The sequence below is a fragment of the Lutra lutra genome, chromosome 1 (assembly GCF_902655055.1).
Source record: "Lutra lutra chromosome 1, mLutLut1.2, whole genome shotgun sequence".
Lineage (NCBI taxonomy): Eukaryota > Metazoa > Chordata > Mammalia > Carnivora > Mustelidae > Lutra > Lutra lutra.
Window position 1 is genome coordinate 19,354,279 of NC_062278.1, and position 15,535 is coordinate 19,369,813.

Here is a 15,535-nt window from a genome sequence, read left to right on the forward strand (position 1 = left end):
GGGAGTAGGAAGTAGTAGAAGAAGTTGTCATGATAGAATTATAGAGAATTAAAAACAGAAGAAGACATTTTACTGTAAGGTTTGATTATAGTACACCCTGATTTTTTTTAACCTGTATTTATTTATCTACTATTTATTTATTTATATTTTTGTGACAACCTGGATGGAACTAGAGGATACTATACTAAGCCAATTAAGTCTGTCAGAGGAAGACAAATACCATATGATTTCACACATATTTGGAATTTAAGAAACAAAACAAAGGATTGTATGGAAAAAGAGAGAGAGAGAGAGACAACCAAGAAGCAGACTCTTAACAACAGTGAACAAACGGATGGTTACCAGAGGAGAGGTGGATGGGGGATGGGTGAAATAGATGATGGGGATTAAGGAGGGCACTTGTGATGAGCACAGGGTGATGTATGGAAGTGATGAATCACCAAACTGTACACCTGAAACTAGTATTGCACGATATGCTAACTAACTGGAATTTATTTATTTATTTATTTTTATTTATTTATTTATTTATTTATTTTTTAAGATTTTATTTATTTGACAGACAGAGATCACAAGTAGGCAGAGAGGCAGGCAGAGATGCAGGCAGAGAGAGAGAGGAAGGGAAGCAGGCTCCCTGCTGAGCAGAGAGCCTGATGCGGGGCTCGATCCTAGGACCCTGAGACCATGACCTGAGCCAAAGGCAGAGGCTTAAGCCACTGAGCCACCCAGGGGCCCCCTAACTGGAATTTAAATAAAAACTTAAAAAATACTAATAATAACATAGAAGTTGATTGAAAGGTAAAGCAGAAGATCCGTGTAAAAGGCTTAGACAGATGCATCTTATAAATCAGTAATAAATTACATGAATGTGATCTCTTGTCAGTTTCTCTGTACTCTAAACTTTGAGGACAGATATTGTATCTTTCTTGCTACTATACATTCCTGGCTTCTGGCACATGGAAAGGTAAATAAATATTGTTGATTTAATGGGTGAGTAAATGCATAAGTGATATAGGAAGTCAAACACTGCAATGTGTTAAGCCTTTGGACATTCAGTGGTGGTATTTTTTTTTTTTAAGATTTTATTTATTTTACAGTAACACAGAAAGAGAGAGAGCGGGGGAGGAACAGAGGGAGAGGGAGAGAGAATCTCAAGCAGACTCTCTGTTGAACATAGTGCCTGATGCAGAGCTTGATCCCATGACCATAAGATCATGACCTGACCTGAAAATCAAGAGTCAGAAGTTTAACCAACTGAGCCACCCAGGGGCCCCATGCAGTGATGATACTAATCAAAGTATGTCACATTTAGTCAGATAGTCATAAAAATTTGATTGCTTTATACCTTTGTATTTTAAATACTGGCTTATTACTGAACTCTGAACACTATGTGAAAACTGGTATTTGGGAACTTAGGTAGCTGGTGAGATCAATCTTATGAAATTCACCCTGGGGAAGCAAAAACATTTGGCTCTATGGGGGAATTAGGAGACTCACAGGATTTATTTACTAATCTACAAAAAATGAAATAGTCTGGCATACGTGATACTGCTTCTCTTGGGTTCTTGGAGGAGACTTAGATTCAGCCTGTGAGGGAATGGCAAAGCTCTCTGCACTGGAAGCCAGGCTGGCACAGCTGTAGACTACGAACTGAGCATCCAAAGAGTGCTCATTTGGGTCAGGCCACATCTGCAAGTATGATGGCTTCTGGAATTGCATTGCAAGGATGTTATATCTGAATCCTCTTTGGGAAATCTGACTCTCTCCATTTGCAGACTTAGTCCACCTTTTATTCTTTTAGATTACCCTGAACTTGCTCTTGATTGCCAGTAGTTTTTCTGGTCCACAAATCATGTGATTATGATGTGATGTGAAAAGATCAATAACTTCTTCAACGTGTTCATTTTGGTCTGAAATCACCTCATTTTCTATCTCCTTTAATTTTTGCCAAGACAAAAAATTAAAAAGATGGTGCAAAAAAAAAAAAAACAACATGACGCTAAGCTATGAAAACGTTCAAAACTTGTATCTGAGTCTAGTAAATGTGATTTTAAATTAATCATTTAAGGTATAACTTTAGGAAAAGTTTGATTTAGATGTCTTTTTCTTTCTTGTACTTGAAACTGACCTTTAGTAGACATAATGGAACTGCAAGGAACACAGTTCAGAAAGAAGACAATTTTGAAACATACTATATTAAACAGACAAATAACGCTCCCCTCCTCAATACTACAACAATAACAGAGACAAAATGATGTCACAAATTATGGAGGAGTCAGATTGTACTTCAGTGTAGTCAAACATTTATTCTGAGCTTTATTACTTGAAGTTCAATGTAGTTTGCAGAATATTCTAGTGCTTTAAAAAGAATTTTGCTGACAAACACGTTTTTCAGTAAACCTTAAGTTAGAAAGTAAATTTATCTGTTTATTTAAGTTTAATACCTTTTCTTCAAACATTGAGAAATTATTCTAAACACAGTTTGAAGTGGAGCAATACAATATATAACCAAGAAATCATGAAAAATAAATTCAATATATATGTATATTTTGTATATATGTAAATGAATGCTGTGTTTTCTCATTTATTTGTATCTATATGCGTATCTACTTATTTTTATGTATTTAAGTTTTCATAAAGATGTTCTCATTTCAAATAACAGAAAAAAGCTTAACTGGAACTTACAGAACATGAATTCTGGGAGAGGGTTGGTTATTTCATCTGCTTAGCAATATTACTAAAGGCTCTCCTGTCCTTAGAACTTTGGCTTTAGCCTCAAGCTCGTTCCTTCATGGTAATTCTTGTCAAAAATACTTGTTTTAAGCAAAACCTCCCCCAAATGACTTCTTTTTATAGAAAAAAAATCACATGTAAATTTTTAGATTAGTTATTTTCCAGGACAATGGAGTTCCAAGATTAACTTCATCAGGCTGAGGATGGGGTAACCTTCAGGGTGTGACCAATTGAAGGGTAAAAGTGGTCATTTGGTCTACACTGCAACTCTGCCAGCCAGGAAGACAAGAGTTGGTGATTGAATTACAGAGAAATAGCAAAGTGTATCTGGTACAAATTCCAACTCTCTGTCATCCACATGTGCTAATATTTTTAACCCCTTTATATTTGGTTTGAATTTGTAAATCAATATTAGGCAAGTAAGGTAGTGAGTCTATTAATGTAAAATTGCATCTTTCCTATCCTGATCATAAAATAATTAAAACAGAAGCATTTTGAAGCAAAAGGAAACCAAAGCAGATTCCAAATTATTAAAAATATAAAGATTTAAAAATAGATTTATTCTGTATTTTCTTAATGCATAAAAAAGAGTATTGTTTCCTTACCACAGAAGTGGAGTTAAACAGTAATATGGAAAAGATTTTCAAATTACCTTGGTCAGGCTATTAAGCATCATACATTTCAAGACAGTTGATGAAATCAGATTAAAGTGCAGTATTACATGATGTGTGTGTGTGTGTGTGTGTGTGTGTGTGTGTGTATCATGATGATTGTCCTCTTAATTAGCATGAAATATTAGAAAATATTGGAAAATTTTAAGTATTTTATTAGGATCTAAGCAGTGACTAACTAAAGGAGGGGTTTTGTAAACTAAAATAACAGAAAACAAAAGCATTGTTGTTTTTTTTTTTCCAATTCACGAAATACAAGTTTCTTTCTTGGATGATTTATTTATTTATTTTTTTTGGTATTTTTTATTATTTTTTTATTAAGTTATGTTAGTCACCATATAGTACATCATTAATTTTTTATGTAGTGTTCCATGATTCATTGTTTGCGTATAACACCTAGTGCTCCAGGCAATACATGCCCTCCTTAATACCCATCACCAGGCTCACACATCCCCTCACCAACCCCCTTTCTAAAACCCTCAGTTTGTTTCCCAGAGTCCACAGTCTTTCATGGTTCACCTCCCCCTCTGATTTCCCCTCCTTCACTTTTCCCTACCTTTTCCTAATGTCCTCCGTGTTATTCCTTATGTTCCACAACTAAGTGAAACCTTATGATAATTGACACTCTATGCTTGACTTATTTCACTCAGCATATCTCCTCCAGTCCCGTCCATATTGATACAAAGGTTGGGTATTCATCCTTTCTGATGGAGGAGTAATATTTCTTTGTATATATGGACCACATTTTCTTTATCCATTTGTTTGTTGAAGGGCATCTTTTTTTTTTTTTTAATATTTTATTTGTTTGGCAGAGAGAAATCACAACTAGGCAGAGAGAGAGGAGGAAGCAGGCTCCCTGTGGAGCAGAGAGCCCAATGCGGGGCTCGATCCCAGGACCCTGGGATCATGACCTGAGCCGAAGGCAGAGGCTTTAACCGACTGAGCCACCCAGGTGCCCCTGTTGAAGGGCATCTTGGCTCTTTCCACAGTTTGGCTACTGTGGACATTGCTGCTATGAACACTGGGGTGCATATGGCCCTTCTTTTCACTATATTTGTATCTTTGGGATAAATACCAAGTAGTGCAATGCTGGTTCATACGGTAGCTCTATTTTTAACTTTTTGAGGAACCTCCACACTGTTTTCCAAAGTGGCTGCACCAACTCTTATTCCTACCACCAATGTAAGAGGGTTCCCCTTTCTCCACAACCTCTCCAACCCTTGTTTCTTGTGTTGCCAATTTTGGCCATTTTAACTGTTGTAAGGTTGTATCTCCAATATGGCTTTGATTTGAATTTCCCCGATTGCTAATGACTTAAACAATTCATGGAAACCAATGAGAATAAAGATGGATCAGTCTAAAACCTATGGGATACAGCAAAGATCGTCTTAAGGGGGAAATACGGAGCCCTCCAAGCCTCCCTCAAAAATAGAAAAATCTTGAATACATAAACTCTCTTTACACCTTAAAGATCTGGGGAATAAACCACAAATTAAACCTAACTCACACATGAGAAGGGAAATAATTAAGATTAGAGCAGATATCAAAGAATTAGAAACCAGAAATATAGTAGAACACAAACAAAAGCTGGTTCTTTGAAAGAATTAATAAGATTGATATGTCAGTGGCCAGACTTATCCAAAAGAAAAAAGAAAGGACCCAAATTAATAAAACTATGAATGAAAGGGGAGAGATCACAACTAACACCAAGAAAATAAAAACAATTATTAGAAATTATTATCAACAGCTATATGCCAATAAGTTAAACAACTGGGAAGAAATGGATGCGTTCCTGGAAACCCATAAACTACCAAGACTGAAACAGGAGGAAACTGACAACCTGAATAGACCAATAACCAGTAATAAGATTGAAGCAGTGATTAAAAACCTCCCAAAAAACAAAATCCAGGACCTGATGGACTCCTTGGGGAATTCTATGAAACATTCCAAGAAGAAATAATACTAATTGTCCTGAAGATGCTTTAAAAAAATAGATACAGAAGGAAAACTTCCAGAGTCATTCTATGGGGCCAGCATTACCTTGTTCCCCAAACCAGCAAAGACCCCATCAAAAAGATTTTCAGACCAATATCCCTGATGAATATGGATGCCAAGATTCTCAACAAGATCCTAGCTAATAGGATCCAACAGCACATTAAAAGGATTATCCACCACAACCAGGTAGGGTTTATCCCTGGGAGGCAAGAGTGGTTTAACATTCCCAAATCAATCAATGTGATAGAACACATAAATAAGAGAAGAGACAAGAACCACATGGTTCTCTCAATTGATGCAGAAAAAGCATTTGACAAAATACAGCATCTTTTCCTGATTAAAACTCTTCAGAGTAAAGGGATAGAAGGAATATTCCTCAGGTGATTTAATACTAGAATGAATATAAATAGCAACCTGCTTTCCTGGAAACATACCTCTTTTTTGTTGCGTGGATATTTAAGAACATGATTCGGTATCAACGGCTTATTCTGAGGCTTCTATTGTTCCCATACCTTCCTTACTGGTTACAGGGAACCACAAACCACTGAAAATATCAAGAAAAAAGGGATTTGGAACTTAAGGCTAAACTGCCAGGCAGGATCATGGAGTAAAACATGGAACAACATGGTAGATGAAAACTCAAAAACAAGCACAGATCAAAAGCTTTGAATTTATGATTTGCCTTAAAAGTTTTCTTCATCCATAATCTTTCTAATTCAGTTGCAAAATGGTATTTCCAATTAGCATGCTGGTCAGTGAATGAAATGAACTAATATATTAAGTAAATGGTCTCTGTATTTCTTTAGTAAGCACCCAGCAGGAACAGGGAGACTCTGTGATGCTTCTCTTTCTGGCAAATGTTGGCAAGTGGTGGGAGACACTGGGGGCAAATGGCTTCCTGAGTTTCATTATTCTTGCTGAAACCTGAATGCTTCCAAATTCTCATGTCCTCAGGCATCACCTTTCCCTTTTCAATGCAGCTAGCATATAACACAGCTTGGGTCCTCTCCCTGTTGATGGCAGAAAGTCTCTGCCCTTCACAGGAAGATCCTTTGTCAGTTTCAATAGCCACGGGACCCTTAAATGTTCAACAAATCCATTTCCAGTGGCTGCTTGTCATCTCTTGCTTGAGATTCCTGTTCTGAGCCCTCTGGTGACTAGTTTTTGCCCTCTTCTAACCTTCTCTCTGGGCAATGATCCTCTGCACAGTGTTTGGTACATGCAAGGTCACACCCTCCACCCTGCCTGGTATCATACTCAAACGCACACACCACTCTCCAAAGCAAAAGGGCAGGGAAGCTAAAACTGCCATGTAGCATTAAAAAAAAAAAATCTGGAAGAGCAGAATGGAATCACAATGTAAAATATTAAAAATATAGGCATGGAAACAAAAGTAAAAACCTTTTTCACAGTTGTCACTGCTCCTTCAAGTGCACCCATTCTCCTTTACAGGGTTCTCTATTTCTTTTGGGTTCCCCTTATCCCTCCTTTTCCTCTACCTCCTACCAGGCTGCTGCCATGCTTTCTCAGGAGCCACTTTCACCTATTTTGTTACTCCTTGGAGTCCAAGCTCCAACCCGCAGACTCAGATAAATAAACAAAAACTTTCTGTCCCCAAACAAATCCCACTTCCTTCATTTTGTCCTTGAATTACTGATTCATAGCAACCATTCTTTCGATTGCTATCCATGCGACCCACATGAAAGTGCTCTGTTTTCCAGATCCTGAAGTAGCAATCTCTAGAGTTGACAGTACTTTTACCCAGTATGGATTCAAGACTTCTCCATGAATAACAGCTAGTTCTGTTACAGCCACCTAACTCATTGTGTTTACCCATGTGGTCCTTCCTGCTACTAAAGGAGAGCCTGTCCCCAAAACAATGTTCAGTTTCCATCCAAGAAGACAGAAGTGACTTCTGACTGAAACATTGTCTTTGTCAACTACAAAATTTAATGATGCAAATTCACCTTTTGTAGCCAAAGGAAATTTCTAGAAACTTTAAAATAGGGTTGTTGTTGCTATGTACTTGATGAAAACTATTACTGTGTTTGGTTAGTATATAGTATATACTATTATATATAGTCTGTTGACCATCATCTGTCCATATAGAGTCACAATGACCTTTACACTGATGTAAGTCAGCAGATTTCTTATAACTGCTTTTCCATGCTTTATGCTATTGTAACACATTTTAGCACTATCCATTAAAAGTAGCAGCTGATTTTGTGGTAGAAATATGTAAGTGTGGGTGAGGATTTAAAAAAAAAAACCTACTTGAATATTTTCCTTAGATAAAATTATGTTGTTTGTTATTTGTGTACTAAATATTTAATGTTTACTGTTGACTTTCCAGCTTTGTTTTATTGTCAATCTTTAGTTTTGTACCATTGTGCCTGGAAAATATACTTGGTATGATTTTAGTCTTCTTAAAATTTGTAATATTTATTGTTTCTCTTTTTATGTGATTTAACCAGGGGATTCTTCTGTGAGTACTTGAGGAAAATGTGTATTCTGTTTTTCTTGGATGGAATGCTATATATATATATCCTTTAGAACCATGTGTTTTGAAATATGCTTCAAATAAAAAATATTCTTGTTGGGAAAAAAAAAAAACCTTCAACTGAGAGTACTCATTTTAAGTAAAGTATATTAGAGGAGAGGAGTGTGGGGGATGGGTGAAGTAGGTGTATGGGATAAAGAGTACTGAGTAATGTATAGAATTATTGGATCACTATATTGTATATCTGAAACTAATATAACATTGTATGTTAACTACACTGGAATTAAAATAAAAATACTTAATAAAATAAAAAATTAAAAAAAAAAGAAAAATTTCCTTAGAGACATTAACCAAATAATCAGATTGAATTGCTGAGAACTCACTTTCTAGGCCTGGAAGTGATCTAGGAGGTAAGGGTGAGATGCTATTTAAAGGTAGAAAAGACTCTGCTGTCAAAATACTTCAGTTGTTCTGATAATGTCTCATTCTTTAAAAACATGGCTACAGAGTTCTGAAAGTCCTAAATTTATTGTATTTAAAAGTAAGACTGATTCATATTTTTGAAAATGCAACAGTTACGTGATAGATAACCTGCAGCAACTATTTTGGCAAACAAACGGTATTTTATATTGCTTTCTCCAGTGAGAAAATGAATATGATTATGTGTCTGATAATAGATGTTTTGATGGTTCTTGGACATAGAAATAATCTTATGTATTTCATTAAAATAGTCTCATGCTGGAAATGTATGTGTTTTAGTTTTATTATATATAGTGGAATATAAATTCCTACTCATTTATTTCTCACTTGAAACAAATATATCTTTCTTACTTCACTAACACTGAGTCATTGCAAAAATACTTCCTCCCACCCTGGGTTTGCTACAATTATACAAAATTCTCCTTAGGCATGTTCTGTCTGGAGGAATAACTGTTCTCTATCTTCGTGACAGAATCTATCAAAGGGGTTGTGCCTCATGGCCTGTCCAGAGACAGTGTTTCAAGAAAAATTGCTGATTGAAAATAATGTGCCACCCTACTACGGGGCACTGCTGAGGTAAATCTCTCTTTTTAATGGCTGAGAGTTGCTTCATTTCAGAGTAACTGCACACACATCCTCAGAGCTGTAGTTTGGAATCTGCCTTTTACTCAAATGGCTCCTTTGCGACCTCTCAAGATGTTTTGAAAATATTATTTAAGAGATCATGAAAATGCAATAGTAAATATATTCATGATCATGTCCAAATGCTGAATAACTCATAGAATATTCTATGGTGCTTCACCAGGGCCCTTTAAAAGTTATTCAAAATCATTCTCAGCTGAACTTTAAAAAATATAACTTGGTCTCGACAACACTCAATTATGTAGAAGAGGGCTCTTGGTTTAATAATGCATCAATGGGGGATTTGAATAGAATTATTTTTATAGTGATAGCCTCTGTTTGCCAAAAGTTTTGTGCTTCTGAACAAATATCTCACTTATATTTCAAATTACATGTACTATAATACTCATATGTGAATTTAAATGAATTTGTATATTTCAAGTTTCATGCTGGAGCATTTAGAATTTAGATGTTATGTTACTTGGATTCTCTGAATATTAGTCACAAAGCACTTTTTGGGGGGTTTTGGCTTTATCTTAAAAAAAACTGTAAGGAATTTCAGTTCATTTCCCTAGCCTAGTAAATATAAAACATAAACGATATTTGATTTTTTTTTTCATTTTATGGTTGAGCGTCTTCTGTGGCTTTAACGGGTTAAAGCATTGATATATTTATGAGGATAATGAGCTAAAGCTAAACGTGTGTTGATTTCTGGAATTTTGTGAAGTGCTTTGCTTAGTTTTTAATATGTATATTTGTGTGTGTCTATGCATGTGTGTGTATGTGTGTATGTGAGAGAGAAATCTCATGGACTGAAATAATATGATACATTGAGGGTTTTTAGTTATTTGAAGGTTTATCCTACAAAAATAAAGAAGAATTCTTTACAATTTATAAAGCAAAAATATGGAAATATCATATTATGTCAAACGAAACAATTCTTACTCATATTGCTCTTCTACAAACTTGACCCCAAAATCATATTTCTTAAGATGTTAAGCCATATGAAGTCTGCATACACAAGCATATGATTTCAGAATGTAGATACAGTTGGCTATATCTGTGTGTATGCTAACAGTGCTTTGAGAATAGTAGTTTTCAAAAGTTTTTTTGCTCACATGTAAGAGAAAGTAGAATCCTAAATTGGTGAAACAATTCACACATTAAATATGTTACACATAAGGATATTGCTAAAGATTCTAAACTTGCATATCTTTTTTTTTTTTAAAGATTTTATTTATTTATTTGACAGAGAGATCACAAGCAGGCAGAGAGGCAGGCAGAGAGAGAGGAGGAAGCAGGCTCCCTGCTGAGCAGAGAGCCCGATGCGGGGCTCGATCCCAGGACTCCGAGATCATGACCTGAGCCGAAGGCAGCGGCTTAACCCACTGAGCCACCCAGGTGCCCCCTAAACTTGCATATCTTAATGTCTAATTTCTTTTTTCTTTCTTTCTTTAATTCTAGTGTAATTACATACAGTGTTATATTAGTTTCAGGTGTACAATACAGTGATTCAACAATTCTATACATTACTCAGTGCTCATCATGATAAGTGTGCTCTTTATCCCCTTCGCCTATTTTACTCATCCTCCCATCCTCCTCCCTTCTGGTAACTATAAATTTGTTCTCTATGTTCTTAATATCTAATTTCAATAGAATCATAGGATGTTGGAGCTAAGGAAGGATAAAGATCATCTAATTAAATTTCTCAATCAATATAGTTTGAAAGCTAAGACCAGAGGTGAAATGTCTTTTCTATGGGCATTTGAGGAGCCCATACTTCATACTTCACTGCTTCCCATCCAGAGCTAAGGCTTTCCATATCATGACTCTAAGTCTCATTTTTTTTAAAATAAATTTTTAAAAAATATTTTATTTATTTGACAGAAGGAGAGCAAAAGCAAGGAGTGGCAAGCAGAGGGAGAGGGAGAAGCAGGCTGCCTGCTGAGTAGGGAGCCCAACATGGAGCTCCATCCTAGGACCCTGGGATCGTGACCTGACCTGAAAGCAGACGCTTAATGGACTGAGTCACCCAGGTGCCCCATGACTCTAAGTTTCTTAGTCAAGATGCTGCAGGCTGCAGTGCTCAAGGACTAAGCCATGACAGCCCTTACTGGCTCATTTTCCTCATTCATGGTGAAGACACTATGAACAATTCATACACAGGCATGGAATTGCTTAACAGCAAAACCAGACCCTCTGGGCCACAGGCAGCACTTACTGGAGCACCAGAAGAAAATCATCATTAAAATTTGTGGTAGTGGGTGAATATTTTTTTGAGAAAGCATTCCACATGGAAAGGGGTGTGTATGTGTGTGTGTTCCCCATCAGTAGGGCCACCAAATACCCCTTTTCTGATGCCTCTTTCCATTTCACTTCCCTCACCTCCCACCATCCACAACTCTTCTCTCTCCATCAGTGAAAGAGAAGAAGCCATTCTCTGGTTTTTGAAGGTGTTTCCAGTAGATATACTTACTAGATTTCTTCCCTCTCCATCAGTGAAAGAGAAGAAGCTATTCTTTGGTTTATGAAGGTGGTTCCAGTAGATATATTTACTAGACTTACATCAAAGGAGCATTTTTTCCTTCACGTATTTGTTCAGACTCACTAGGTTGAAACTCCATAAAACAGGTATTTCTGTCATCTTTTTTATACCCTGAACAAAGGATGGCACTCAGAGGCACCCACTAAATGGTTGTTAAATGAAATTGAGGTTGATAGACACTCAGAAGAAACATAGTTGTTAGTAAAAGAAATCCTAGGTTTAAGATTCTGAATCTTGAACAAAATTCAGACACAATTATGCATGTACTGACATTCTATTCTAATACGAGGGAGCTCAAATTTCAAGAGGACTGGGTGTAAGAATGAACTAAATCATAAAAATGAAGCAGACTTCCATTTAGGAAACACCTACACATTTCCCTTAACATTATATGACAAATGATTTCACAAATGTCCTGTGAAAAAGGCATAGAAATTGCATAACAAAATATAATCAATTTATCTATAATTTTAATAATTCACTTCTTTAGAAAACACTTCTATATCACAGTTTTAATAATTCTTTTTTTTTTTAGTTTTAATAATTCTTAACTAATACTAATTGCTTCATTAAGTCTTTATAAAAGAGTTTTAAAGGTGCTTTGAGAAGTCTCTAGTTGGGCCAGAAAGAGATTGTTAGACAAGATTTTGATACTGAGGTTAGGAAGAACAGATAAAGAGCTGATCATACCCTGGGGGACTGGTGAGGATCGGCTTCTACTTTTGTACCACCTTGGCTACCCCTGCATCAACCACATACACAAATACAAATAAAAATACAGTAAACTTGAAATAGTACATTAAATTCCTATGGCTGTTGTGACAAATTATCATAAACTTAGTGGATAAAACAACACAAATATATTTTCTTACAGTTCTGGAAGGCAAACATTTAAAATGGATCTTACTGGATTAAAATAAAGTTTTTGTCAAAGCTGCATTCCTTCTGGAAGCTCTAGGGGAGAATTTGTTTCCTTCCCTCCTCTGGCTTAGAGGTCACCTGTGTTCCTTGGCTTGTGGCTCCATCCATGCCCATTTTCAAAGAAGCCATTTAACGTCTTCCAATTTCTTGCAACTTCTGTCACCACATCATTTTTTAAAAGATTTATTTGTCTGAGAGAGAGAATGATAGTGGAGGTAGGGACAGAGGGAGAGGGAGAGAAATTCTCAAGCAGACTCCCTCTCTAAGCATGGATACTGATTTGGGGCACAATCCCAGAACCCTGAGATCATGACCTGAGCTGGAATCAAGAGTCAGATGTTTAGCCAACTGAGCCAACCAAGCACCCATCACATCAGGTGTTTTAAATCTAACTCTGCTTCCTTCCTATTATATGGAGTCTCATGATTAAATTTGACTCAACTATGTAATCCAAGACAATCTCTCATCTCAAGATCCTTAATTTTGTCACATCTACAAAGTCCTTTTAGCCATGTAAGGTAACAGATTCATGGGCCCTGGGCATGAAGATATCTTTTGGCGGGGGGGGATTTTTCAGCCTATTACACTGAAGCATATTTTTCTATGATGAGAGAATCTCTAGATTGTTACAAAAATCAGAAAATTCCTGCATACTGATTTCTTGTTCTACTACACCAATTCCCAACCATAAAGGGGGTGATGGAGGAGGCACTTTTTAAGAGATAAAATTCATAAGAACTTAATACACAAAAGACATTTAATAAGTACACATTGTATGAATAATTGAGTGTTTTCAGTGGAATTCTCGATTTTTACTTTGAATCAAAAGTAAGAAAATCAAAGCAAGATTATCTCTCTGACCTCAGTTATGATGACTAACATATGGAAGAAGGCAGTAACCAATGCAACCAAATAGAATCTATGCCATTTTATTCTAATCTATAAGACAACAGACATGGATGAAAATCTCTCCTGATAGAATTAAATGAAGAGAGAACCCAAAATATGTGGCTCTTAGAGATTTGAGATATAGTCTTAATTTCGTGGGTTAAAAATTACTTTTTTTGTCTTGGTAAAATTACAATACTATTAATAACCTCTCTGTATCAATCAATGCAGGTTAGTCCAAGTAAAGATTTTAATAGGACAATGGAGAAGAGTACTTGACAGGTATATTTGGTTAACAACATAGTTAATACTGAAATAGTTAATTTACATGAAAGGTTTGCATATACCTATGGCTTCTCGGTTAAAGACTTGACATGATACATTTCTAAATTCCTCAACTATATTTTTTCTTGAGCTAGAAGACTTGTTAGGAGGAGTGTTAATAACACAAAGCAGTATCTTTAGTTCTCTACAATATGTTAAATTAGAGAAATTAGCAGAACTAAAAGAAAAGCTTTACAATTTCCCAAACCTTTTCCTAGTTCCAAAACAATTTGATGTGGGTTTGCATTTTAGATAGAAGACCATTTTTACAACATAAATATTTTTGCCGATTGCTTCTTGTTTTTTTTTTTTTTCATTTCTTCAGTAACTTACAAATATTCATACATACCAAAATCTGCCAAATTTTGATTCAAAATGCATCATCATTTGGATTTACTAAGACTTGATGCATGACCACATCTTTTTTAGCAATTTGTCTCTCGATCACTTTAATTTTGCTTTATCTTTTGAATCAGAGCTTCCCATATTTGGAGTAGCCATGCTGTAATTTTCTATAAGAATGAAATTTACGCTGGAACAAAGGGAAGTGGACCAGTACTTCAGGGCACACTGAAAATAGCACCCCTGTGACCAACCAGCAAGATTAATTCCCATTTCTGTCAATAAGGGGAAATTGCCAAAGTTCTCACCTTTTTGACCAGGCATCATTTTATGGTGTCCCAAGTGCCACATCGTGTCTGCTTTTGTTCTAACTTACCTAACCACTAATAGATGTATTTCAGAGGAAGAATAAAAAGAAAGCTCAGAAATTCAGTGCACAGACATTTTAACTCTACAGTTAGTTACATTTATTAACCTCTTCCTCTAAACTGTTCAGGTTCTCTTTTTAACGGAGTATTCCCTTCCTTAATTTAACATTTATATTTGTATTTTACCTGTTTACAAAAGGAATAAGAAATTGTTTAGAATAAAAATATTAAAGCAAAAAATAGAGATGTAAACATGCTACGGAAATACTAGTGTCAGGTGTGTTTCTAAGTATTTTGTATGTAATATATCATTAAATCTTCATAAGAACCCTATGAAGTAAGTACTGTTTTTATCTCCACTTCATACATGGGAAAATTGAGGCTCAATGTGACCTGTTCAAGGACACACAGTTGTCAAAGAGCAGAGTCAGGATTTAAACATAGCTATGGCAGATTCTAAAGTCTATGTTTCTAGTCACTGTGCCCTCTGAAATACTATGCTCTTGAAGTATACCAAAATAGTGAGTATAATTTAGCATTACATTGAAATACAGGCTTCCTGATAACCAAGATAAGATAAGAAACCTGGACAAAAACATAATTTTCACAATTAATTCAAAGTAAACATGACTTTTCTTCAAGGAAGGAACAATTTATTTTGCCTCTAAACTTTTCTAAATATTAATTACACAGGACTTTATGGGGGGAAATAATATTGAATAGATTTTACTTATTTTAAAGAATTTTCATATGGCTTTTTCTTTTTTGTTTTCTTTCCTTTTGTCTCCCTGAAATCAAGCATAACATAAAATGTAATTTAGTAAAATGATGTTTAGTTAATGAGTACAATCTGCTGGTCATTAAATATGAATTAAAATTGACCTTGAAAAACCAAAAGGATTGGATGAACAGCAATTATCTTCTAAAATATGATTTCATGGACAAAGCTGAAAAAAATTTAGCTTGAGTTTTTTTGAGGAGAGGTCCCTTTTGATTAGTAGATACTCTTTGAACCCTTTAACCTGAAGGAGGTTCTGTTAATGGGCTCTCATGGAGCTGAGATAACTCACCTGTGTTCTCACGAGGATGGCAGCTAACCCCTACCTTGCACATATGTATCCATAAGAAATTCTAAGGGTTTCTTCAAAAT